General features: G+C 49.8%; 1 long non-coding RNA gene across 1 annotated transcript in view; it reads right to left on the bottom strand.

The window, feature by feature from the left end:
• Positions 1-25,490, bottom strand: part of LOC141224291 (uncharacterized) — a 28,662-nt gene extending 3,172 nt beyond the window's left edge. The window contains exon 1 of the long non-coding RNA XR_012291746.1: positions 25,404-25,490. This is a non-coding gene — a long non-coding RNA (uncharacterized lncRNA). The remainder of the gene's footprint in view (positions 1-25,403) is intronic.
• Between the last annotated feature and the right edge of the window lie 944 nt (positions 25,491-26,434).

Genomic DNA, 26,434 nt, shown 5'->3' with positions numbered 1-26,434 from the left:
GCTGCTGTTAATCCCTTAAATGCTGCTGTCAATCTCATTTTTAAAGCGCAGTCTGGGGGGCACACCTTGCCCCTTCCTCCAGTAATGCAGGGTGCCGATGGGTTGTCATGGCTGCCGCTGGCCTGTTGAAGGCCCTGGAGCCTGTTCTGACGGCGCTCCATTGAAGATCAGCCTGTGGTGTGATTTTTACTACATATTGCAATATTGTGGTTTAGCATAGCATAGAATATAGCATAAGGATAATAGATTAGCATGTGAGATAGGAAATGGTTAAGGTTAGGTTTAGCCCAGTGGGAGGGCACTAGTGCTGATTAGAAGGGGGGGCACTTCCTGGTTAGAGGGGATTCAGTGTCAGCCAGTGAAGGGTAGAAGAGAATTCAAGTTCAGGTGGGGTGGTGGGTTGTTGGGGCAGCATGGGCCAAATGTTCTGTACAGTGGGAGGCCAAATGGAGATCCGTGATGGCCATTCCAACAGCACCTGGAGCCTATGGCTCAGGCCAGGTACCATGGAGCGGGCTGGTCTTCTGACATTGCGACATGGAGTTACATGAGGAGCAGGTGGCAGGTCCCGGGGGCACTGCTGGAGTGGACAATGAATCCCTGGGGCTGATGGAGTCAGCAGACTTGGGGGTAGTCCAGAATGAACGTGTGGCAGAAGAGAAGAGGAGTTGTGCTAAGGAGGAAGGAAGTCTGCATTGCTGGGCCCGATCCCACTTGTACCCACATGATGAACTTGTACTTGTTAGTGAAAGTTTGACTGTTTGAATGTTGTTCCATGCATTGTGTACGGCGGCTCCTGAGGACGGAAGCCTGGAGGCAGCGAAGGCCTACGGCCCACAAGTGAGTGTGATGCCCCCCACACTTTATAGCACACTGGGACTGGGACACCCCTTGTCTGTAAAGTGCCAAAGGGACTGCAGCTCGGTCACGACTACAGCACTACAGCACTTTACACTCCCTCCACTGGTTTTATAGAGATGATAGAAGAGCCAATGCCTTCATTTTTATGATCTTTAATTGGCCAAAGGATTTAACTAAATGACTCTTATGAAAAATACATTTAGTTAGTGAAATGTTTACTGGGAATGTGTTAGGGAAGTTTTTATGTTGAGGGCATTGACCACTCTCTGGTTATTGTTAACCAATGTGTTTGTAGATGATAAAAGGCATTCAGTGCAGAAACTCAGCAGAGCCGAGATTTGTGTTTCCCATATTTGATATTTAGTGCTGAAATTCAAGAAAGGCCATATTAGTAAGTGCCTTACCTTCTTCTCAAACACATTGGTCAACAATAAGCAGAAAATGGCCAATCCTTTTAATCATAGTTTAAAGCCTTGGAATAATTGACTTTAAAGTTTGTCACCCCTTATATCATAAAATAATAAATAATCAGAAACCGCTTTTCTAATAGACTAACAAGTCCAGAAGAGATCCCTTTTCAGCAGTCAGCTCATTATCATAACAAGCAGGATTACAATGAGAGATAACAGAATCCACCATTCACAGTAGGTAGTGTCACAGCTCACCTCTCCCCCCTTCCTGCACAATAACATCTGCATGTCACTAAACATGAGAACATGTATAGAAAGCTCTCTCCAGGAAATAGAGTCCTCTATAATACAGTATCTTGTGACATAGGTCCAATGTCCATATCTCCAAACAGGCAAGAGAGCAGCTTCCATAAATGTACAGGAAACAGAATACAATACCCTGAAATCAGAAATACCGATTATAAAAACATTATCACAATCTGGTTTCAATTAGTTTAAAAAATGTATGTGACACATTCCCTTAAAGAAAAATAAATACAAATATAACTAAAAAGAGTATTGGATATTTTAACAAATTTTTAATGTTAGAGTAGAGTAGGGCCCTGCCAAAAGAGTCTACCTTGTCGTGGTGGCAGGCTTAAAAAATCTTTTGGCCAAAACAAAAAAACAATGTATCTAATATGGTGTTCCATGAGAACTGTTAATGTGGGATTGGGAAGGGCGTGGTGCAGAAGTGGGCTGTGGCACTATGAAAGATTTGAGAGATGGAGGCGGAGCTGGGGTGGAGTCTGGGCAGAGTATCAAGGGGCCCAAAAATGTTGCCAGTATGGGGCCCTGAAATTCCTGGTGGCAGCCCTGCAAAAATACTGTAAATATACACACTGTATTCACATACAGGTGCATCTCACTAAATTAGAATATCATCAAAAAGTGAATTTATTTCAGTTCTTCAATACAAAAAGTGAAACTCATATATTATATAGAGTCATTACACACAGAGGGATCTATTATATAGAGTTATTACACACAGAGGGATCTATTTCAAGTGTTTATTTCTGTTAATGTTGATGACTATGGTTTACCGCCAATGAAAACACAAAAGTCATTATCTCAGTAAATTAGAATAATTAACAAAAAACACCTGCAAAGGCTTCCTAAGCATTTAAAAAGGTCCCTTAGTTTGACACACTCCACAAGGTCCCAGAGTCTGGAGGAAGAGTGGAGAGGCCACAATCCAAGCTGCGTGAGGTCTACTGTGAAGTTTCCACAATCAGTGATGGTTTGGGGAGCCATGTCATCTGCTGGTGGAGGTCCACTGTCAGCGCAGCCGTCTACCAGGACATTTTAGAGCACTTCATGCTTCCCTCTTTTTTTGGAGATGGAAATGTCATTCTCCAGCAGGACTTGGCACCTGTCCACACGGCCAAAAGTACCAATACCTGGTTTACACAACAGTATCACTGTGCTTGATTGGCAGCAAACTCACCTGACCTTAACCCCATAGAGAATCTATTATAGAGAATCTATGGGGTATTGTCAAGAGGAAGATGAGAGACACCAGACACAACAATGCAGACGAGCTGAAGGCTGCTATCAAAGCCACCTGGGCTTCCATAACCCCTCAGCAGTGCCACAGGCTGATCGAATCCATGCCACATTGCCGCATTGATGCCGTAATTGATGCAAAAGGAGCCCCGACCAAGTATTGAGGGCATTTACTGAACAGACATTTCAGGAGGACATTTCGGATGGTAAAATCATCTTTCAAGCTGTTGTTATAAAGTATTCTAATTTACTGAGATAATGACTTTTGCGTTGTCATTGGCTGTAAGCCATAATCATCAACAGAAATAAACACTTGAAATAGATCACTGTGTGTAATGACTCTATATAATATATGAGTGTCACTTTTTGTATTGAAGAACTGATATAACTTAACTTTTTGATGATATTCTAATTTAGTGAGATGCACCTGTACACACTCACACTGTAAACACAAACATGCTGTATATAAAAACACATCCTGTATACAGTCATCGTTGAAAGTGTTGGCACCCTTGAAATTGTTCCAGAAAATGAAGTATTTCTCCCAGAAAATTATTGCAATTACACATGTTTTATTATACACACGTTTACTTCCTTTGAGTGTATTGGAACAACACAAAAAACAGAGAAAAAAGGGCAAATTGGTCATAATTTCAAGCAAAACTCAAAAAAATGGGCCGGACATTGTGTATGTATATACAGGGTGGTCCGAAAGTAGGTGGACAGAAAGTGTAATAAGGTTATGAAGGGGGAGATTTATCAAACATGGTGTAAAGTGAAACTGGCTCAGTTGCCCTTAGCAACCAATCAGATTCCACTTTTCATTCCTTACAGACTCTTTGGAAAATGAAAGGTGGAATCTGATTGGTTGCTAAGGGCAACTGAGCCAGTTTCACAGATCTAGTTTTCACAGATAGATCTCCCCCAAATCTGTTTTCTTTTCAGATAATTCAGATAACACATAATGGCAAATAATTTACATACAGATCAAAGAAAATGGATTTTAACAGAGTATTGGAAATCTCAAAATGCTGAAACCGTTAGAGCAAATTGGGTTGAAAGATTTGGTACTCAAGCCCCAAAGAGACAAAGCATTTACCACATTCGTGACAAATTCAATGCCACCGGCTCAATCCTTAATGCTCCAAAAACTGGTCGACCCAAAACAGTCTGTACAGAAGATAATAAACAACTTGTTGCTGAAACATTTGTTCAGAGTCCAAAAAAGTCCAGAAGAGCCTCTCTGGAATTGGGAATTTTACGAGCTTCTATCATGCGAATCCTGAAATCTATTGGGTGGAAAGCTGATCGTCCACGTCTAATTCATGGTTTATTGGAGGATGATCCAGACAGGCGGCTGCAATTTAGTGAGATTATGCTTAACGAAACTGAAGAAAATCCAGTAATTTTAGATAACATTATGTGGAGTGATGAAGCTTCTTTCACATTATCCGGCCATATTAACAGACATAATTGTATTTACTGGTATAATGAGAACATGCATTTGTGTCACCCCAGGCCTGGATGCCACAAATATTAAAGGCAGTGTCTGAGAGCAGGAGGGAGGTTCCCTGGTTAGGGACCATTAGCATGCAGCACCTCCTGTCCCAGGCCAGTAGGGGGAGCTGGCTGCCCTATAAAAGCTGGAACTGGGGCAGGGTTAGGGAGACCAGAACCCACTTCTGAAGTGACCAGAAGGGTTCTCAGAGAAGAGGGACAGGTCAGCCGCAGCTGAGGAGTCCGTGAGGCAGAGGAGAAACTGCAAGCCAGGGACAGAGGCGACAAGAGCCGGTCCTGGCAGAGAACCAATCTTACTGGAAATTGGGGTCCGAGGCTGCCCCGGGTTATCAAGCCCAGCAGCAGAGAACCAACCCGCGAGGGATTTCAGGTCCCTTGGCCTAAGAAGCCTGGAGGCTCCGCCACACAGAGGGACCAGTACAGCGAGGAGAAAGCAAAAAGGTACCCAAGGCCCGAGTCGCAAGCCATACAGGCGAGAAGTACACCGCCAGCTCAGGGACGTGGGCTATTACACCACGAAGAGGGGGATAGTCAGAAAGAGCATAGAGAGAACGGTAGGCCTACACACTCACCCTGACCAGTGGGGCTCGCCCGAATGCTCTCAGATACCCAATCCCATTCCTAACCGGTACTACTGTTGGGTCATTAATAACATCTACAATAAAGACACAGGACTGTTTGAAACAGGCTCTGAACTTTTACTATCGCGGCCGGCACTATCACCCCCAGCATCCACCTACACTGCCCTGAGGCTACACTCTTCCCGTGGGGAGTTGTCCTACCCCTGTGCTGCACACCAACACCAGCCTCAGCGATATGCCTCGCAGCGGCGGTTATCTCTGACCGCAATCCACGGGTGGCGTAGTTGGACATTCACAAATCTTTAAATAGACTGCCACAGTATTTGGTCTGACCACCCTGAGCCACGGGATCGGGTTGCCACTACTACCCCCACCATCGTACAGAAGCCCGGTTCCGAATGCCCCACGGCCCAGGGGGCGAGTCAGCTTTGGCGTAGTTGGCAGGATTGTGAACAACCCGCCACAAACGGGTATTGCGTGCCTGAAAAAGACTTTATACTTACCTGAGTGAAGTTTCCCGCCATTCGGGGCCATTTCCCGCCAAACTAAGCCGTTTCCCGCCATCGGGAGCCATCTTCGGGACGCCGCGCGGGAAGAAGAGGGGCGTGGACATCAAAACCGCGCGAGACCTGAAGGCCCGCCCTACGCTGATGACTCGCCCCCTGCGCCGTGGGGCACTCGGAACAGGACTTCAGTGCAATGATGGGGGTAGTAGTGGCAACCCGATCCCGTGGCTCAGGGTGGTCAGACCAAATGTTGTGGCAGTCTATTTGTAGGGTTTTGAATGTCTGACTACGCCACCCGTGGATTGCGGTCAGGGATGACCGCTGCGGCAAGGCAGACCGCTGAGGCTGATGTTGGTAGGCAGCACTAGGATAGAATAACTCCCCGCGGGAAGAGTGTAGCCTCAGGGCAGGTAATAGGATGCTGGGGGTGATGGTGCAGACCGCAATAATAAAGGTCCAGAGTCTACCTCAAACAGTCCAGGGTCTTTATTGTAGGTGGCACTTATGACCCAACAGGAGTACAGGGTAGGAATGGGCCTGGGTGTCTGAGAACATTCGGGCGAGCCCCACTGGTCAGGGTGAGTGGGTAGGCCTACCGTACTCTCTCTGCCCTTGCTGACTATCTCCCACTTTAGTGGTGTGATAGCCCACGTACCTGAGCTGACCATGCACTACGCCTGTATGGCTTGCGACTCGGGCCTTAGTTACCTGTTGCTTCTCTGTGCTGTACCGGTCCCTCTGTGTGGCGGATCCTCCAGGCTTCTCAGGCCAAGTGACCTAAAATCCCTCACAGGTAGGTGATCTGCTGCCGGGCTTGCAACCCTGACAGCCTCGGACCCCAGTGTCCGGTTGTGCAGTTCTCTCTCAGCCAGGACCGGCTCTCGTCGCCTCTGTCCCTGGCTTGCTGTTCCTCCTCAGCCTCCTGGACTCCTCAGCTGCCGCTGACCTGTCCCTCTCTTCTTGGAACCCTTCTGGATGCTTCAGAAGTGGGTCCTGGTCTCCCTAACCCTGCCCTCAGTTCCAGCTTTTATAGGGGCAGCCTGCTTCCCCTACTGGCCTGGGACAGGAGGTGCTGCATGCTAATGGTCCCTGACCAGAGAACCTCCCTCCTGCTCTCAGACACAGCCTTTAATGTTTGTGGCATCCAGAAACATGTTTGTGGCTGCGCAAGGTCCAAAAAGGAGATCCAGCGGACGCCAACGTCATCACCGTGCGACATAAGGTCCTCGCCCAAAGCATCGCGAGCGGAGCCGCGGCCTACAGAAGAGGATCGCCGGAAGGTAGGCCACGGTTAACTAGGGGGGAGGAGGATGTCGGAAGCGGAGGGACCCTCTACCACCAGCGTAGCCGCTGCAGCTGTGATGCCGTTTTCCATGCCCTATATTCCCGGAGCGGCCTGGCTGTCACAGTATGCCGGCGAGTCGCATACCTTGGACGACTTTAAAGAAAGGCTGTATAGCCTGTTCAAAGTTTATCCCCTGACAGAAGATCAGAAAGTAAGCATACTGATAGGGCAGTTAACTGGTGCGGCCCAGCGGGAGGTAAAGTCTTGGACAGCTGAGGAGAAAAGGACTGTAAGGGGGGTTCTGACCCGTCTACGGGACACCTTTGATACCCGTACCTCAGCAGAAATCAAAATGCGGTTCTATGGATGTAAGCAGCGAGCTCAAGATAGCATCAGAGATTATGCCCTAAATTTACAGGAAGCTTTGGGGGCAATCAAGCAAGCTGACCCTGGCAGCGTGCAGGATACAGATAAATTGTTGACTGACCAGTTTATAGAAGGTCTGCTGTCCAGCGCCCACAGAACCAAGCTGCGCCTCATGGCCCTACAGAACCCCGATTTGACTTTTGCACAGTTCAAAGATAGGGCCATCCGGGTGCTCCGAGAACCCGCACCGGGTGGCGCTGTAGCTTCCCGGCGTCCTGCCATCACTTACCACCAGGGGGCAGCACCCTACCCCGCAGACCTTGTGGGGGCTGATGCGCAGGCCCTAAACCCATCCCCGCCTGCAAACCTGCACCATCAGGTCCAAGAACTAACAAGGAGTGTTGCTGCATTGACCAGGACCGTACAGTCATTACAGATGGACCCGTCAGGACCAATCAAGCTGGCTTCCAGTCCGGAGGATGTCCCGTGGCGTCGACAGAGGAGGATCCCGTCGTTCAGAGGGAGGCCCACCGACCGTTACACGGAGGATGGACAGCCGATTTGACGCCGTTGCCGCCAGTCGGGACACGTAGCCAGGTGCTGTACTTTAAACGGGTCCGACCTGGGGCAGGGTGCCAACCCCCAGGCATAAGGTCATCAGGCCCGTCTAATTGGCGCGATAAGTACGTGGGGAGACGCCCAGTTTTACCCGTAGTGCTGGACGGTATCCCCATGAGTGCACTGCTGGATACCGGGTCACAAGTAACTACCATCCCCTATGTACTTTCTAAGCAGTATTGGAGTGACACAGACATTACCCGCTATCCAGACAATGACTTGAGCATCATCGCCAGCAATAGCCAGCCCGTGCCACAGGTGGGGTTCAGAGAGATGACCATTAAGATTGGTAAAGTTGAACTGCCGGCACAGGGAGTGATCATTGTGGACATTGACCGTCGAGAAAGTCACCCTAAAATAACCTTGGGTACTAACGTGATTGAAAATTGTCTTTCAGAAGTAATTGTAATTTTACAGCAGGTGGCGAAGAATGCTAGCTCTAGCCAACAGAGGGTCCTCCAGAAAGAGATAAGAGCCCTGATGAGACGGCAACAGGTAGAACTGTCTGGTGGTGAGATCGGTAGCGTAAGGATGAGCGACCCGTTCCCCATTGCCATGCCTCCCAAAAGTGAAATGATGATCTGGTGTCGTACTGCAATCGGGTTAAGAGGGAGAGACTACCAAGCCATGGTAGAACCCGTGTACTCAGACAGCAGGCCCACCATTTTGAAAGCCCGGGGGGTGGTTGATGTCCGCCATGAAAGGGTGCCCGTCCGGATCTTAAACATTGGGGAAAAGGAAGTACACTTGCCCCGGTACGCTACACTAGCCAAATTGTATACTGTTGAACACAATGCTGTCAGGGCTGTGGAACCCTTGCTTCCATCTCCCCAGGCGGAGGGTAATGGCTGCCAGAAACCCAAGGAGGACTGGTGCCAGAAACTCCACGTGGGTGCTGACTCCACTCCCTTGCACCAAAAACAAGGAGTCTACCGGGTGGTTCAGGAGTACGAGAGAATCTTTAGTAAGCACCCGCTAGACTTCGGCAGCGTGAAAGGGGTAGAACACCACATCCCCACGGGGAGCCACCCACCAATAAAGGAGAGATACAGGCCTGTACCCCCCGCACACTATCAGAACGCCAAGGGCATGCTGAGAGAAATTAAAGAAGCCGGGGTCATTAGAGACAGCTGTAGCCCCTGGGCAGCCCCCTTGGTTCTGGTAAAAAAGAAAGACGGTACCATGAGAATGTGCGTGGACTATAGACAAGTCAATCGTATCACCCATAAAGACGCATACCCATTACCTAGAATAGAGGAGTCTTTAGCAGCCCTAAAATCACCTAATTTCTTCTCTACTTTGGACCTTACTAGCGGGTACTGGCAGGTTCCTGTGGCAGAGGCTGACAAGGAGAAGACCGCCTTCACCACCCCGATGGGATTTAGTGAATTCAACTGTATGCCATTCGGGCTCTGCAATGCACCCGGGACCTTCCAGCGGCTGATGGAATGCTGTCTAGGGCACCGAAACTTTGAGACGGTCCTACTTTACCTGGACGACGTGATTGTATATTCAAAGACCTACGAGGACCATCTGAAACACCTGGCAGAGGTGTTTGAAGCCCTGGCAGGCTTTGGCCTGAAGGTGAAACCCTCAAAGTGTCACCTGTTGAAACCGAAGGTACAGTACCTAGGACACGTGGTGAGTGCAGAGGGAGTAGCCCCCGACCCCGACAAGGTTACAGTAATCAAGAGCTGGCCAAGCCCCTCTAACATCAAAGAAGTGAGGCAATTCCTCGGGTTGGTAGGCTACTACCGAAGGTTCATCCCCGGGTTCACCAAGATGGCAGCTCCAATGCAGGACCTCCTGATAGGGCTATCTAAATCCAGAAGTCACAAGCCACCCTTCAAGTGGGACAAGCCGGAAGAGGAGTCCTTCCGCCAGTTGAAGATGAGATCCTGGCCTACCCCGATTATGGCCAGCCTTTTATTCTCCACACAGATGCCAGTAATGTGGGTCTGGGAGCCGTACTGTCACAGAACCAACAGGGCAGAGAAAGGGTGATCGCATATGCCAGCCGGAAGCTGAGGCCCACTGAAAGAAACCCGGAGAATTACAGCTCCTTCAAGCTAGAATTCTTGACAGTGGTGTGGGCCGTCACAGAACGGTTTAAACATTACCTGGCCTCCGCAAAGTTCACTGTGTACACGGACAACAACCCGTTGACACACCTGGACAATGCAAGACTAGGTGCCCTAGAACAGCGGTGGATGGCCCGGCTATCAAATTATGACTTCACAATCAAATACCGGGCAGGCAGAACCAACGCCAACGCAGACGCCCTATCAAGAATGCCCCACTTACCCGAAGGAGAAGAGGACTCGGAAGAGCTGGAGGAAGTAGAGCTCCGTGCGTTCCACCGGTATGGGGCCACTCAGTATTCTCACCGGGTAAGAGACAAAGACCTAACCACCGTCATGTTCAACCCTTACCCCACCACGGCTGGGCTGAAACGCAAGATAGTGACCCTGCAGTTCGCCTGGTGAAAGACCTGTTAACCAAGGCAGATGCTAGCCCTGGCCCGGACGCTCCAGAGGAAGCCAAGCAGTTATGGAAGGAGAAAAGCAGGCTATTCCTCTATGAGGGTAAGCTGTGCAGAAGGCTTGTCAACCACCGGACGCACGAGCTGACCTGGCAGGTAGTGGTCCCAAGACGAGATGCAGCAATGGTCCTGGAGGCCTACCATGACAGAGCGGGACACTTCGGGTGGAAGAAACTGGAGTTCCTACTGAGAGAGCGGTTCTTCTGGATCGGTATGAGAGGGGCCATAGAGAAGTGGTGCAGGGACTGCGGCCCATGTAACCTTAGAAGGAAGGACTGTACCAGCCAGAAGACACCCTTGAGGCCCATCGTCACCAGGCAGCCTCTTGAGCTGGTAGCTCTGGACCATGTGAAATTAGCTCCAAGCCGGTCGGGCTACGTCTATGCCCTGACAATAGTGGATCACTATTCCCGGTTCCTGGTGGTGGTTCCTGTTAAAGACTTGACAGCCCAAACAGCGGCCAGTCTTCCAACAACACTTCTGCCGTCCACAAGGGTATCTGGAACAGGTCTTGACAGATCAAGGTCCAGCGTTTGAGGCTGAAGTCTTCCAGGAGTTCTGCAACCTCTACGGCTGTAAGAAGATTCGGACAACGCCTTACCACCCGCAAACCAACGGGCTGTGTGAGAAAATTAATAATATCATCATTGATCTCCTCAAGACGTTGCCCCTGGAAGAACGTAGCCTGTAGCCGGAGAAGCTGCCAGACCTGATAGACTTATACAACCATATCCCGGTGAATGTTACAAATTGCACCCCGGCTTACCTGATGCGAGCAAGACCAGGTAAGCTGCCTATGGACCTGGAGATGGGAGTCCTGACACCCGAGGACACCTCCCCAGATGCAGACTGGGATGCGGAACGGCGGCTACTGTACAAGAAGGTACAGGAGAGTGTGGAGAGGAGTCTGGCTCAAGCGAGAGAAAAGCAAGAGAGGCTCTTCAACCAACACACCCCTGCTGGTCCCCTGGAACCTGGAGAGCAGGTCCTGAAGTGGAAGAGAAGGCTTCACAAGCTAGATGACCAGTGGGAGAGCGACCCATACACAGTACTGCAGTCCGACCACAACAACCCGAAGGTATGTGTAATTACCAAGGATGGAGGAGAAACCACTAGCACCGTCTCCAGAGACCACCTAAAACGGTGCCCCGAGCAACTACAGAGTGCAGGAGAAGATCAACATGACCTTGAACCCGCAGAGGACAAGGAAGAAATGATCAGCACAGTTCTTGGAGAGTTTCCCCGGTCCTGGACTCGGATAAACGACGCAATAGTGGTACCCATCCTACACTTCCTTCAACCTACCCAGCAGGAACCTACAGGAGAGCGGGAAGAATCAAAAGAACAAGCAGCCCCGGAGGCAGAAGAACCCATGCCAGCAGCCCAGGAGAGTCAACCCTCTGCTGACAGTGAGCCTGCCATGCCTGCGGTAAACCAAAGGACCCGCAGACAGCTGCCTGCGCTGCCTGTAAACCCAGCTAGTAGCTGTACCCTAAATGCTAGTGGGGAAAGCCAGGTGAGACCACCACCAGACAGTGGGTTACGCAGGTCAACCCGGAGCACTAGGGGTCAAATATCAGCTCGCTGGAGAATCTAAATGCAAAGTATATAGTTAATGTTTTATATTTGTTACCTGGTTATTAATAATGTTTTTCCAGTTTTTCCTAGTACAATGGACTGACCGGTCATGGACACTGAATGGCCGGAACTGTCTTGTAGATAGTTGCACTTTGTGCCCTCTTGCGAAGATGGTCACAGAAGAAAAACATGTCCGGCGTGGCCCCTTGTGGCCCAAAGTAGGTAGCTCAGCCTTGTCGCCACGCCCAAGGCCAGGAACTTGGGGTCTATGGAGACAGGTCTCCGCACCGTTCCAAAACTTCACCTTATTGGGTGATATGGACACCCGGTCACGGAAGCGCCGTGACCTTAAGGACAAAATGTACTTTTATATATGTTATGTTATTGTTTATACCCTGTATTTGTGTTCCCTAAAAATGTGTTTAGTCCGGAGTACTAAATTTTACTAGGGGGGAATGTCACCCCAGGCCTGGATGCTACAAATATTAAAGTCTGTGTCTGAGAGCAGGAGGGAGGTTCCCTGGTTAGGGACCATTAGCATGCAGCACCTCCTGTCCCAGGCCAGTAGGGGGAGCTGGCTGCCCTATAAAAGCTGGAACTGGGGCAGGGTTAGGGAGGCCAGAACCCACTTCTGAAGTGACCAGACGAGTTCTCAGAGAAGAGGGACAGGTCAGCAGCAGCTGAGGAGTCCGTGAGGCAGAGGAGAAACTACAAGCCAGGAACAGAGGCGATGAGAGCCGGTCCTGGCAGAGAACCAATCTAACCGGACATTGGGGTCCAAGGCTGCCCTGGGTTATCAAGCCCAGCAGCAGAGAACCAACCCTCGAGGGATTTCAGGTCCCTTGGCCTAAGAAGACTGGGGCCTCTGCCACACAGAGGGACCAGTACAGCGAGGAGAAAGCAAAAAGGTACCCAAGGCCCGAGTCGCAAGCCATACAGGCGAGAAGTTCACGGCCAGCTCAGGGACGTGGGCTATTACACCACGAAGAGGGGGATAGTCAGAAAAAGCATAGAGAGAACGGTAGGCCTACACACTCACCCTGACCAGTGGGGCTCGCCCGAATGCTCTCAGATACCCAGGCCCATTCCTAACCGGTACTACTGTTGGGTCATTAATAACATCTACAATAAAGACCCAGGACTGCTTGAAACGGGCTCTGAACTTTTACTATCGCGGCCGGCATTATCACCCCCAGCATCCACTTACACTGCCCTGAGGCTACACTCTTCCCATGGGGAGTTGTCCTACCCCTGTGCTGCACACCAATACCAGCCTCAGTGGTCTGCCTCGCAGCGGCGGTTATCTCTGACCGCAATCCACGGGTGGCGTAGTCGGACATTCACAAATCTATTAATAGACTGCCACAGTATTTGGTCTGACCACCCTGAGCCACGGGATCGGGTTGCCACTACTACCCCCAGCATCATACAGAAGCCCGGTTCCGGGTGCCCCACGGCCCAGGGGGCGAGTCAGCTTTAACATTAGAGCAACAACTAAATGAGCCTGGTGTCAATGTTTGGGGTGGTATTTCAAGTTTTGGTGTTTTAGGACCAATATTTTTTGATGGAACAGTCACAGGAGATAAGTATCTTGAAATTCTAATGAATCAAGTTGTTCCCCAGTTACAGCAACAGGCTAATTCACATGACCTTTGTTATTTCCAACAAGATGGGGCCCCTCCACATTATTCAAGAGTAGCCCGCGAGTATCTTGATGAAACATTTCCTAATAAATGGATTGGCCGAAGAGGCCCACTTGATTGGCCGGCACGTTCACCAGACTTGACCCCAATGGATTTTTTCTTTTGGGGAGTACTCAAGGACAAAGTTTATAGTCGAAAACCAAAAAGTGTCAGTGATTTGAAAAATTACATAAGAGATGCATTTCAAGAAATTAATACCCAAAGAGACTTGTGCAAAAAAGTTTGTCGAAGCGTAAGAGGCGACTTCAAAGCTGTGCAAATTGTAATGGAAAACAGTTTGAGCCCCTGCGCTGATAACATTTAAGGACTTTTGTATTATTGTTCAGAATAAAATGTAATTGTCAATGTTATGCTTGTGTTAGTAAATATAATTTTATATATAAATCAAAATAAATGTTATTATTTTCTGGCCACCTACTTTTGGACCACCCTGTATGTATACACCCCTGGTCAAAATTACTGTTATTGTGAACAGTTAAGCAAGTTGAAGATGAAATGATCTCTAAAAGGCCTAAAGTTAAAGATGACACATTTAATTTGTATGTTACGCAAAAACAAATATATATTTTTTCATCTTTTACATTTTAAAAATTTCAAAAAGGAAAATGTGCCGATGCAAAAGTTTGGGCACCCTGCATGGTTAGTACCTAGTAGCGCCCCCTTTTGAACGTATCACAGCTTGTAAACGCTTTTTGTAGCCAGAAAAGAATCTTTCAATTCTCGCTTGAGGGATTTTCATCCATTCTTCCTTGGAAAATTCTTCCAGTTCTGTGAGATTCCTTGGTCGTCTTGCATGCACTGCTATTTTGAGGTCTAGCCACAGATTTTCAATGATGTTCCGATCGGCAGTGTGAGTGCCATTGTAAAACCTTCAACTAGCGCATTTTGAGGTACTGCCGATTTTGACTTGTATTTAGGATCATTATCCATTTGTATAAGCCATCCCCTTTTCAAATTCAGGTTTTCTACAGATGGTGTTATGTTTGCATCAAGAATTTGTTGAAATCTCATTGAATCCATTCTTCCCTCTACCTGTGAAATGTTCCCCGTGCCATTGGCTGCAACACAACCCCAAAGCATGATTGACCCACCCCCATGCTTAATGTTTGGTGAGATTTTCTTTTCCTGAAATTCTGTGTCCTTTTTCTCCACACATACCTTAGATCATTGTGGCCAAAGAGTTCTATTTTAACCTCATCATTTCCAAAGTGCATGAAGCTTGTTTAGCTGTTCTTTTGCATACTTCTGACACTGAATTTTATGGTGAGGATGCAGGAGAGGTTTCATTCTGATGACTCTTCCATGAAGGCCATATTTGTGCAGGTGTCTCTGAAGATCTTATGCAGTCAAGTGGGGGTTATGATTTGCCTCTCTAGCAATCCTATGAGCAGCTCTCACTGAAATCTTGCTTGGTCATCCAGACCTTATCTTGACCTCCACAGTTCATGTTAACTACCATTTCTTAATTACATTTCGAACTGGGGAAAGGGCAATTTAAAAACGCTTTTCTATCTGCTCATAGCCTTTTTAGGCTTTGTGGGCCTCCACCATTTTCATTTTCAGAGTGCTAGGCAGCTGCTTAGAAGAACCCATGGCTGCTGTTTTTTTAGCACAAGGTTAGACGAGGCTGGGTTTTTCTAAAGTTGGGAAATTTGCATCACCTGGCCTTTCCTAACGATGATAGTGAACAAGCCATAACCCTAATGGGCTAATTAAGGTCTGAAACCTTGGTCAAAGTTATCTGAGCACACAAATCTCCAAGGATGCCCAAACTTTTGCATTGGCCCATTTTCATTTTTATAATTTTTAAAATGTAAAAAACAACAGTATATACAGTACAGACCAAAAGTTTGGACACACCTTCTCATTTAAAGATTTTTCTGTATTTTCATGACTATGAAAATTGTACATTCACACTGAAGGCATCAAAACTATGAATTAACACATGTGGAATTATATACTTAACAAAAAAGTGTGAAACAACTGAAAATATGTCTTATATTCTAGGTTCTTCAAAGTAGCCACCTTTTGCTTTGATGACTGCTTTGCACACTCTTGGCATTCTCTTGATGAGCTTCAAGTGGTAGTCACCGGAAATGGTCTTCCAAAAATCTTGAAGGAGTTCCCAGAGATGCTTAGCATTTATTGGCCCTTTTGTCTTCACTCTGCGGTGCAGCTCACCCCAAACCATCTCAATTGGGTTCAGGTCTGGTGACTGTGGAGGCCAGGTCATCTGGCGTAGCACCCCATCACTCTCCTTCTTGGTCCAATAGCCCTTACACAGCCTGGAGGTGTGTTTAGGATCATTGTCCTGTTGAAAAATAAATGATGGTCCAACTAAACACAAACTGGATGGAATAGGATGCCGCTGCAAGATGCTATGGTAGCCATGCTGGTTCAGTATGCCTTCAATTTTGAATAAATCCCCAACAGTGTCACCAGAAAAGCACCCCCACACCATCACACCTCCTCCTTCATGCTTCACTGTGGGAACCAGGCATGTAGAGTCCATCCGTTCACCTTTTCTGCGTCGCACAAAGACACGGTTGTTGGAACCAAAGATCTCAAATTTGGACTCATCAGACCAAAGCACAGATTTCCACTGGTCCAATGTCCATTCCTTGTGTTCTTTAGCCCAAACAAGTCTCTTCTGCTTGTTGCCTGTCCTTAGCAGTGGTTTCCTAGCAGCTATTTTACCATGAAGGCCTGCTGCACAAAGTCTTCTCTTAACAGTTGTTGAAGAGATGTGTCTGCTGCTAGAACTCTGTGTGGCATTGACCTGGTCTCTAATCTGAGCTGCTGTTAACCTGCGATTTCTGAGGCTGGTGACTGGGATAAACCTATCCTCAGAAGCAGAGGTGACTCTTGGTCTTCCTTTCCTGGGGCGGTCCTCATGTGAGCCAGTTTCTTTGTAGCGCTTGAGGGTTTTTGCAACTGCACTTGGGGACACTTTCAAAGTTTGCCTAATTTTTCGCACTGACTGATTGTCATTTCTTAAAGTAATGATGGTCACTCGTTTTTCTTAGCTGCTTTTTTCTTGCCATAATACAAATTCTAACAGTCTATTCAGTAGGACTATAAGTTGTGTATCCACCAGACTTCTGCACAACACAACTGATGGTCCCAACCCCATTTATAAGGCAAGAAATCCCACTTATTAAACCTGACAGGGCACACCTGTGAAGTGAAAACCATTTCCGGTGACTACCTCTTGAAGCTCATCAAGAGAATGCCAAGAGTGTGCAAAGCAGTCATCAAAGCAAAAGATGGCTATTTTGAAGAACCTAGAATATGACATATTTTCAGTTGTTTCACACTTTTTTGTTAAGTATATAATTCCACATGTGTTAATTCATAGTTTTGATGCCTTCAGTGTGAATGTACAATTTTCATAGTTATGAAAATACAGAAAAATCTTTAAATGAGAAGGTGTGTCCAAACTTTTGGTCTGTACTGTATATATTTTTGCCTAAAATTCAAATTAAATGTGTCATCTTTAAATTTAGGTCTTTTAGAGATAATTTCACCTTCCGCTTGCTTAACTGTTCACAATAACAGTAATTTTGACCAGAGGTGTCCAAACTTTTACCTGCCTCTGTATGTATATATATGTATGTATATACTGTTCTGCTCAAAAGTTTACATACCTCGGCAGAATTGTTCCTTTCTTGGCCTTGTTTCCGAGAATATGAATGATAACAAAAAAAAATTTTCTCCACTCGACAATTCTTTTGCTTTCCCCATGACTCACAATCCAGAACCGTCAGTGGCTGGATGAAAGATGCAAGAGTCTGTCTGGATGCCAGAAACTCTCTCAGCTTTTATGCACACACACACTGATTACAAGCAAACAGGTCACAGGTGAGCATGTTACCTTTAGCAGCCATTCAAACCCATTTGTGTCAAATTCTGTGCATGTTATCAGGCCAAAATCACCAGGGTATGTGAACCTTTGATTAGGGTCATTTGGATGTTTTCGGTTGTCATTAAGATTTAAAAAGAGAAAACACAGTAGTTTGACAATAAATGACTTCACCCAACCAATAACCATGAGTGGAGAAAAAGGTTTTTTGTTCTCATTCATATTCTCTGAAACAAGGCCAAGAAAGGAAAAATTCTGCTCTTTTATGTAAACTTTTGAGCACGACTATATATATATATATATATATATATATATATATATATATACAGTACAGACCAAAAGTTTGGACACACCTTCTCATTTAAAGATTTTTCTGTATTTTCATGACTATGAAAATTGTACATTCACACTGAAGGCATCAAAACTATGAATTAACACATGTGGAATTATATACTTAACAAAAAAGTGTGAGGGGTGCCAGGCATACCGGGATTGGGGGGTGAGGGGTGCCACGCATACCGGGATTGGGAATGAGGGATGGGGTGCCATGCATACCAGGATGAGGGATACCATACACACCAGGATAGGGATGAGGGATGGGGTACCATGCATACCAGGATGATGGATACCATACACACCAGGATAAGGATGAGGGGTGCCACGCATACCGGGATGAGGGGTGCCACGCATACCGGGATTGGGGGTGAGGGGTGCCACGCATACCGGGATTGGGAGTGAGGGATAGGGTGCCATGCATATCAGGATGAGGGATACCATACACACCAGGATAGGGATGAGGGGTGCCACGCATACCAGGATTGGGGGTGAGGGGTGCCACGCATACCAGGATTGGGGGTGAGGGGTGCCACGCATACCAGGATTGGGGGTGAGGGGTTCCACGCATACCAGGATTGGGGGTGAGGGGTGCCACGCATACCAGGATTGGGGGTGAGGGGTTCCACGCATACCAGGATTGGGGGTGAGGGGTACCACGCATACCAGGATTGGATGGTGGGGACAGGATGGGGGCAGCACAAATACAAGGAGGGGGGCAGCACATACCAGCATGGGAGACCATATACCAATAAAAATGCTCGCCACCCGGGCGTAGAACGGGTTCAATAGCTAGTATATATATATATATACATATATATATATATATATATACTAGATGGTGGCCCGATTCCAACGCATCGGGTATTCTAGAATATGTATGCGGCCGACCGGGCGCGACTAATCAGCGAAGCAGTGTTTAAATGGGTTGTGCACTACTTTAAATTGACCCCCCAATGTATCCCCCCGGGGCCCCTAATGAATTTTGTAATTACGTCATGTTGTCAATACTGCTTGTGACAACATCGCTGACCACGCACAGCCAGCACGTAATTCCCCCGGCTGCAGCTGGCTCTTGCTTCCGCTTACATCACGACTATTTGCAGCTGCAGCCATGGGTCTCCTGTTCCACGTATCCCGGTGAATGACGGGGTGTGGGAGGGGTTTTCCCCCATCGTGTCACACCCAGCATCCACCGCGCGCTCTGTCAATGAATGCGCGTGCTGTGGATGCCGGGTGTGACAGGATGGGGGATAACCCCGCCCACAGCCCATCACTCACCGTGGAACACAAAACAGGAGACTCCCTGGCTGCAGCCGCAAATAGTCGTGACATAAGCGGAAGCAAGAGCCGGCTGCAGCCGGGGGTCACATGCTGCCTGTGCGCGGTTACCCGAGTATAAGCCGAGACCCCTAATTTTACAACAAAAAACTGGGAAAATTTATTGACTTGAGTATAAGCCTAGGGTGGGAAATGCAGCAGCTACTGTTAAATTTCCATATCCTGGTACGTATGGCTCCAGGGCCGGTGTCAACACCCGGCGCACCCGGGCAAGTGCCGGGGCCCTAAGCAGGCAGAGGGGCCCACTGGCGGTCGCGCACCCCGCTGGGCTATGGGCGGAGGAGAGCGGTGTCAGCGCCCGCCCTTCTCCCCCGCTTGCTCAGGGCCCTGGCAGCCGGATACTTACCTCTCCCCGTGCCTCCGCAGATCCGCTGTCTTCCTGCTCTGCGCTCCCTGTGACGTCTCAGGTCAGAGGGTGCGGTGACGTCTTTCCACCGCGAGCTCCCCTGAGCCATCACAGGGAGAGCAGAGCGAGAAGATACCGGCGATGCTGGAGTCTGGACCCGAGCAGCTGCAGCAGGTGAGGAGGAGTGAGGTGAGAATTTGATTTTTTTTTTAATGTATGGAGGTGTGTCACCCTGGCCTGGATGCCACAGTGTAATTAAAGCTGTGTCTGAGAGCAGGGGGGAGGTTCTCTGGTCAGGGGAACATTAGCATGCAATGCCTCCTGTCTCAGGCCAGTAGGGGGAGCAGGCTGCCCCTATAAAAGCTGGTGCTGGGGGCAGGGTTAGAGAGAACTTGAAGGACTGTCTCAGGACTGAGACTTGTCCCAGAGCAGAGCAGGGACAGACAGTTTTGTATTGCACCTAAGAGGAAGTGTGGCAGGAGGAGAGCCACAAGCCAGAGACAAGAGGCGAAGAGAGCCTGTCTTGGCAGATAAAAGACTTAATCTACCAGACTTTGGTGTCTGAGGCTGGGAGGATTCTACATCCCCCAGCAGAGAACCAGTTCGCAGGGGACTGTATATTCCTTGGCCTAAGAAGCCTGAAGGCCCTGCCACAACCGAAGGGACCAGTAAAGCCGTACAAGGCTGGGAGCAGAAAGGAACCCACGTCACAGGCCATACAGGCGAGAATACACGGAAAGCTCGGAAACGTGGGCTGTTACCCTATAACGAGGAGATAGCCAGAAGGAGCGCAGAAAGCACGGTATGCCTACACCCTCACCCTGACCAGGGCCAATTTCCCCGTTGCTCTCAGACATCCAGGTCCCCTCCTAGCTGGGACTGTTTATGGGTCAGTTTACCTGTTTCAGTAAAGACCCTGGACTGCAAACTGTTGTCTGCGTGCTCCTTGCTCCTCCAGCACTATCAGCACTGGGACTCTCACTACCATGTCTCCCAACATCCACTACACTGCCCTGGGGCCGCACTCTTCCCGTGGGGAGTCACACCATCCCAGCTGCACACATCATCAGCCCCAGCGGTCTGCCTTGCAGCGGCGGTACCCAATGACCGCAAATCCACGGGTGGCGTAGTCGGACATAATCAACAGCACATAACGGACTACCACTGGCCTGACCACCCTGAGCCACGGAACCGGGTTGCCACTACTACTCTCATCGTTCCCCCTATTGTCTGGATCCGAGTGCCCCACAGCCCAGGGGGCGAGTCAGCTTTGGCGTAGTCGGCAGGATTTCGTGCCCGCAACCACCGGGTACTGCGTGCCTGAAAGAGACTTTTGTACTTACCTGTGGCGAAGTTTCCCGCCGTCCGGAGTCGTTTCCCGCCATCGGACGCCATCTTGGGTCGTTTCCCGCCATCTTCTGCCGTCTTCCCGCCATCCGCAGCCGCTTCCCGCCATCGGACGCCATCTTTGGGACGCCGCACGGGAAGAAGAGGGGTGTGGACGCCGAAAGCGCGCGAGATCCGAAGCTCCGCCCCACGCACCGACGCTGCGCAAGGTCCTGGAAGGGAGAGAGAGCGACGCTGACGTCATCAGGACGCGACGCAAGGTCCTCGTCCAGAGCAGCAGCAGCGGAGCCGCGGCCTACAGAAGAGGATCGTCGGAAGGTAAGCCACGCTTGACTAGGGGGGAGGAAGATGTCGGATACAGAGGCGCCCACTACCACCAACGCAGCTGCAGCAGCGGTGATGCCCTTTTCCCTGCCCTACATCCCTGGAGCGGCCTGGCTGCCCAAGTACTCAGGGGAGCCCCATGTCCTAACTGACTTCAAGGAAAGGCTGTACAGTTTGTTCCACGTTTACCCCCTGACAGAGGAACAGAAGGTCAGCATATTAACAGGGCAGTTAACTGGTGCAGCCCAAAGGGAGGTAAAATCATGGCCCACTGAGGAGAAAAGGACTGTGAAGGGTATTCTGGCCCGGCTGCGGGGTACCTTTGACACACGTACCTCCGCTGAGATTAAAATGAGGTTCTATGGATGTAAGCAGCGGGCACAGGACAGCATCAGAGACTATGCCCTAAATCTGCAGGAAGCCTTGAGGGCTATTCAACAAACTGACCCTGGCAGTGTGCAGGGAACGGATAAGCTGCTAACAGAACAATTCATAGAAGGTCTGCTGTCTAGCGCCCACAGGGCCCAACTGCGCCTCATGTTCTTTCAGAACCCTGACCTGACCTTTGCCCAATTTAAGGACAGGGCCATAAGGGTGCTCGTGAATCTGCAACCAGTGGCGCTATAAACCCCCGGCGCCCTGCTCTCACCTACCACCAGGAGGCGGCGCCCTCCTCTATGGACCCCGTGGGGGCTGATGCACAAGCCCTGAACCAAGCCCCGTCGAAAGACCTGCACCACCAAGTCCAGGAGCTGACCAGGAGCATCACGGCGTTGACCAGGACCGTCCAGGCGTTGCAAGTGGACCCGTCAAGACCCATCGAGCCGGCTTCAAGTCCGGAGGATGTCCCGTGGCGTCGACAGAGGAGGATCCCGTCGTTCCGAGGGAGGCCCACAGACCGCTACGCAGAGGATGGACAGCCCATTTGCCGTCGATGCAACCAGCCCGGACACATTTCCAGGTACTGTAATTTAAACGGGTTCAACCTGGGGCAGAGGGCCAACCCCCAGGCATAAGATCACCAGGCCCTTATAATTGGCGTGATAAGTACGTTGGGGGGCGCCCGGTTTTACTCGTGGTGCTGGACGGTATCCCCATGAGCGCCTTGCTGGATACTGTTATGTTCTGCTACCAGAGCTAAGGAAAGAGAGGAGATCTGTCCCTACGATAGAACTCAGCTGAATCCCTACGATGTAACAGGGGACCTGATCCTGCGATCAGACCTGCTAAAGTCCTAAGCTAGTCTGTACGGAGACCTATAGATGTGGGGAAGGAATCCCTACAAGTACTAAGGACTGGGAGGAAAATGGACACCTCCTAACAGAAATAGTAGCAGACAGACGAACAAACAAAATATATAGAACATAGAGGTCCGTAGACCAAGCAAACTAACAGAGTTAGATACAGGCTAGCTAGAAAGTAGTTATACAATGAAGTCCAGCAAAGACAGAAGGGCGGAGCAGGATTAAATAGGCCAACAAGGTCATGTGACCAGCAAAGGAAAAAACCTAAGAGCAAGGTTCTAACAGTACCCCCCCTTCTAAGAGGATCCTCCAGATCCCCTAGGACCAGGCTTATCAGGAAATCTCCTGTGAAACGCTCTGATAAGTCTGGACGCGGAAACATCATCTGACCTCACCCAAGAGTTATCCTCGGGTCCGAAACCTTTCCAGGCCACAAGATACTGCAAACTACCTCTATACCGTCTAGAGTTAAGGATGCGAGAAATTTCATATTCCCCGTCCTCCACCACCGGAGGAACAGAGGCAGAGGCGTCACCATCCGACACAACAGCTTTTTTTAACAGAGAGACATGAAATACCGGATTAATTCTCCAGGAGGTAGGAACCTCCAACCTAACAGCAGATTGGTTGACAACCTGAAGCACCTTAAAGGGCCCTACAAACTTGGGACCCAATTTCTTAGAAGGAATCCTCAACCGCAGATTCCTAGAGGACAACCAAACCATGTCACCAACAGCGAACAAAACCTCCTGTCGTTTCCTATCAAAGTAGTCTTTAGATTTTCTGTTGGCCTCCTGAAGATTACCACGCACATCCGTCCAAACTCTCTCCAAATCACCGGAAAAATTCTCCTCCTCAGGCACGGCAGATCCCAACTTGGAGAACGACCCAAACGACGGATGTCTCCCAGAACGACAAAAAAAAGGCGAACAACCAGCAGAAGAAGATGTATGATTGTTCAGAGCAAATTCAGCAAGTGGCAGAAACTCAGACCACCCCTCTTGATTGTCTGCCACAAAACAACGCAAGAACTGCTCAACATCCTGGTTTTTCCTTTCTGTCTGGCCATTAGATTCAGGATGATATCCGGACGAGAACGATAAATGAACTCCCAACCTGTCACAAAAGGCACGCCAAAAACGAGCCACGAACTGAGGACGCCTATCAGAAACAATGTCAGTAGGAACACCATGAAGTCTGACAATTTCCTTGACAAAGGCCTTAGCGAGAGTTTTAGCGCAGGGCAGTTTGACGAAGGGAACCAAGTGACACATCTTGCTAAAACGGTCCACGACCACCCAGATGACAGTAAAACCCTCAGAGGGGGGAAGGTCAGTTATAAAGTCCATAGCCAAATGTGTCCAAGGAGCACTGGGAACCTCCAAAGGACAAAGCAACCCCGCAGCAGGAGTATGTGAGGACTTAGATCTAGCACATATAGTACATTGACGCACCCACTTAATGACTTCCTTCTGCCATCCAGGCCACCAAAAACTGCGACCCACCAGTCTCTTGGTCTCAGAGATTCCGGGATGACCTGCTAACCGAGATTCGTGACACTCAACAAACAAATCTCTCCTAAAGGTCCCAGGCACAAACAACCTCCCATGAGGAGTGTTAGATGGGGCATTCTCCTGTGCTTTAAGAATCTCATCTTCCAAAACGGAGTCCAAAGCAGCTATCACAACACCTTCTTGTAAAATGTTCTCCTCTTTCTCAGCACCGACTATGGGAGAAAAACTGCGAGACAAGGCATCCGCCTTAACATTCTTAGTACCAGGGATGTAAGTAACGGAGAAATTAAACCGCGAGAAAAACAGTGCCCACCTAGCCTGACGGGCATTCAGGCGCTTGGCAGCATCAAGATACATCAGATTTTTATGATCCGTAAGAACCTGAACGGGAAATTCCGCACCTTCCAAGAAGTGGCGCCAGTGTTCAAATGCGAGTTTAATAGCCAATAATTCCCGATTACCAATATCGTAATTCAGTTCAGTCTCCGAAAAATTTTTTGAAAAAAAAGTGTGGCACCCCAGGGGTCTGGTTTCCACAGTAACAGCAATGTTATGTCTGAGAGCAGGTGGGAGGTCTCTTGGTCAGGAATCCTATGCATGCCACACCTCCTGCCCAGTCCTGGGAGGGGAAGAACTTCCCCTATATAAACCTAGGGCTGAGGCAGGGTTAGTGAGTAGAGAAGAAGTAGAGAAGAGAAGCAGCATAGGAAGAAACAACAGGAGCTCTGTGGGAGCAGTGCTACAAGGAGTCAGGGGCTGGCAGCTGCAGAGCTCGCCCTGACTGAGAAGTTATCACCGGACCCGGAGTCCGAGGCTGTGGGGACTAACTCCTATCCAGCAGCAGAAACCGACCGGCAGGGGATTGCAGGTCCTCTGGCCCAGAAACCCGAAGGCACGGTCACACGCGTGGGACCAGCACCGCCGTCGTGGAAGCGGAAGCTACTAGAAGGCCCCGAGTCACCGGCCATACGGGTGAGCACCACACGGTACACTCAGGGACGTGGGCTACTTATACCCGCCTCTAGCAAGGTAGCCAGAAGAGTATTGTTAGTTTGGGAGGCCTACAACTCCGCCTGGCCAGGGGAGATCCCATCTGCTCAAGGACTGACCAGGCCCCAATCGCTAGCCAGTACTCCGGGAGGGTCTATCTTTGTCACCAGTAAAGACCCTGAACTACACCGTACCGTCTCCGAGTGGTTCCTGCTACCCCCATCATCCACGTCGGCTGCCCTGAGGCCATACCCCTCCCGTTGGGGGTTATACTATCACGCTGCACAATCCTACCACCGGCCTCAGCGGTCTGCCCTGCAGCAGCAGCTCCTTAGCTGTACTCAACGGGTGGCGTAGTCGTCCAACATCTACCGCTGATACAGCGCCACTTAGTCTGACTCCCTGGGCACGGACCGGATCACCGCCACGAGACTACAACCCTCAACAGATCCGGCTCCGGGTAAGCTCCCGCGTGCGCAACGCTGCGCGACACAGGCCCAGGGGCGCGTCAACTTTTGGCGTAGTCGGCAGGATTTCGTGCCCGCAACCACCGGGTACTGCGTGCCTGAAAAAGACTGTTCAAACTTACCTGTGGTGAAGATTCCCGCCATCCGGCGCCATCTTCCGCTTCCTTCCCGCCATCGGTGGAGTTTTCCCGCCATCCGGCGCCATCTTCAGCCTTCTTCCCGCCACACGTGGAGTTTTCCCGCCATTGGACGCCATCTTGAGGACGCCGCGCGGGAAGAAGAGGGGCGTGGACTCCGAAAGCGCGCGAGAACTGAAGCCCCGCCTCACATCCGGACGTTGCGTAAGGTCCTGGAAGGAGCCCAGCAGACGCCGACGTCACAGGAGCGCGACGGAAGGTCCTCAACCCTGACGATCCACTGCGGAGCCGCGGCCTACGGAAGAGGATCATCGCAAGGTAGGCCACGGTCCACTAGGGGGGAGAAGGATGTCGGATAAGGAGGAGAGCTTCACCGCTTCAACCCCCGCCAGCGCCACCGCTGTTGCGGTCATGCCTTTCACCATGCCTTATATCCCGGGGGCAGCCTGGCTACCCCAGTACTCAGGGGAGTCACATACCCTGCATGACTTTAGAGAAAAGCTGGATAGCCTCTTCCAGGTGTACCCCCTCACAGAGGAGCAAAAAGTGAGCATCCTGGTGGCCCAATTAACCGGGGCAGCCCAAAGGGAGGTAAAGTCCTGGCCACCTGGGGGGAGGACTGTCGCAGGGATACTAACCCGGCTGAGGGACACCTTTGATATCCGCACCTCAGCCGAGATCAAGCTTAGATTCTACGGGTGCAAACAGCGGGCACATGAGAGTATAAGGGACTATGCCCTGAACCTACAAGAGGCCCTGAGAGCCATTAAGCAGACCGACCCTGACGGTGTGGGAGACGAGGACAGGCTGTTGACTGAACAATTTATAGAGGGTTTATATTGCAATGCCCACCGAACCCAGTTGCGGGCAATGGCCTTACAGGACCCTCATCTGGGATTTGCACAGTTCAAGGACAGAGCCATCCGGGTGCTCCGAGAACCGGCACCAGGTGGCGTTGTGACCCACAGACGCCCCACTACCACTTACCACCAGGAGGCGGCGCCCTTGTCGGCAGG

Source organism: Phyllobates terribilis, unplaced genomic scaffold (assembly GCF_046119375.1).
Source record: "Phyllobates terribilis strain yellow unplaced genomic scaffold, ASM4611937v1 Scaffold_386__1_contigs__length_1829782, whole genome shotgun sequence".
Taxonomy (NCBI): domain Eukaryota; kingdom Metazoa; phylum Chordata; class Amphibia; order Anura; family Dendrobatidae; genus Phyllobates; species Phyllobates terribilis.
This window is presented reverse-complemented; position numbering and strand designations above follow the sequence as displayed.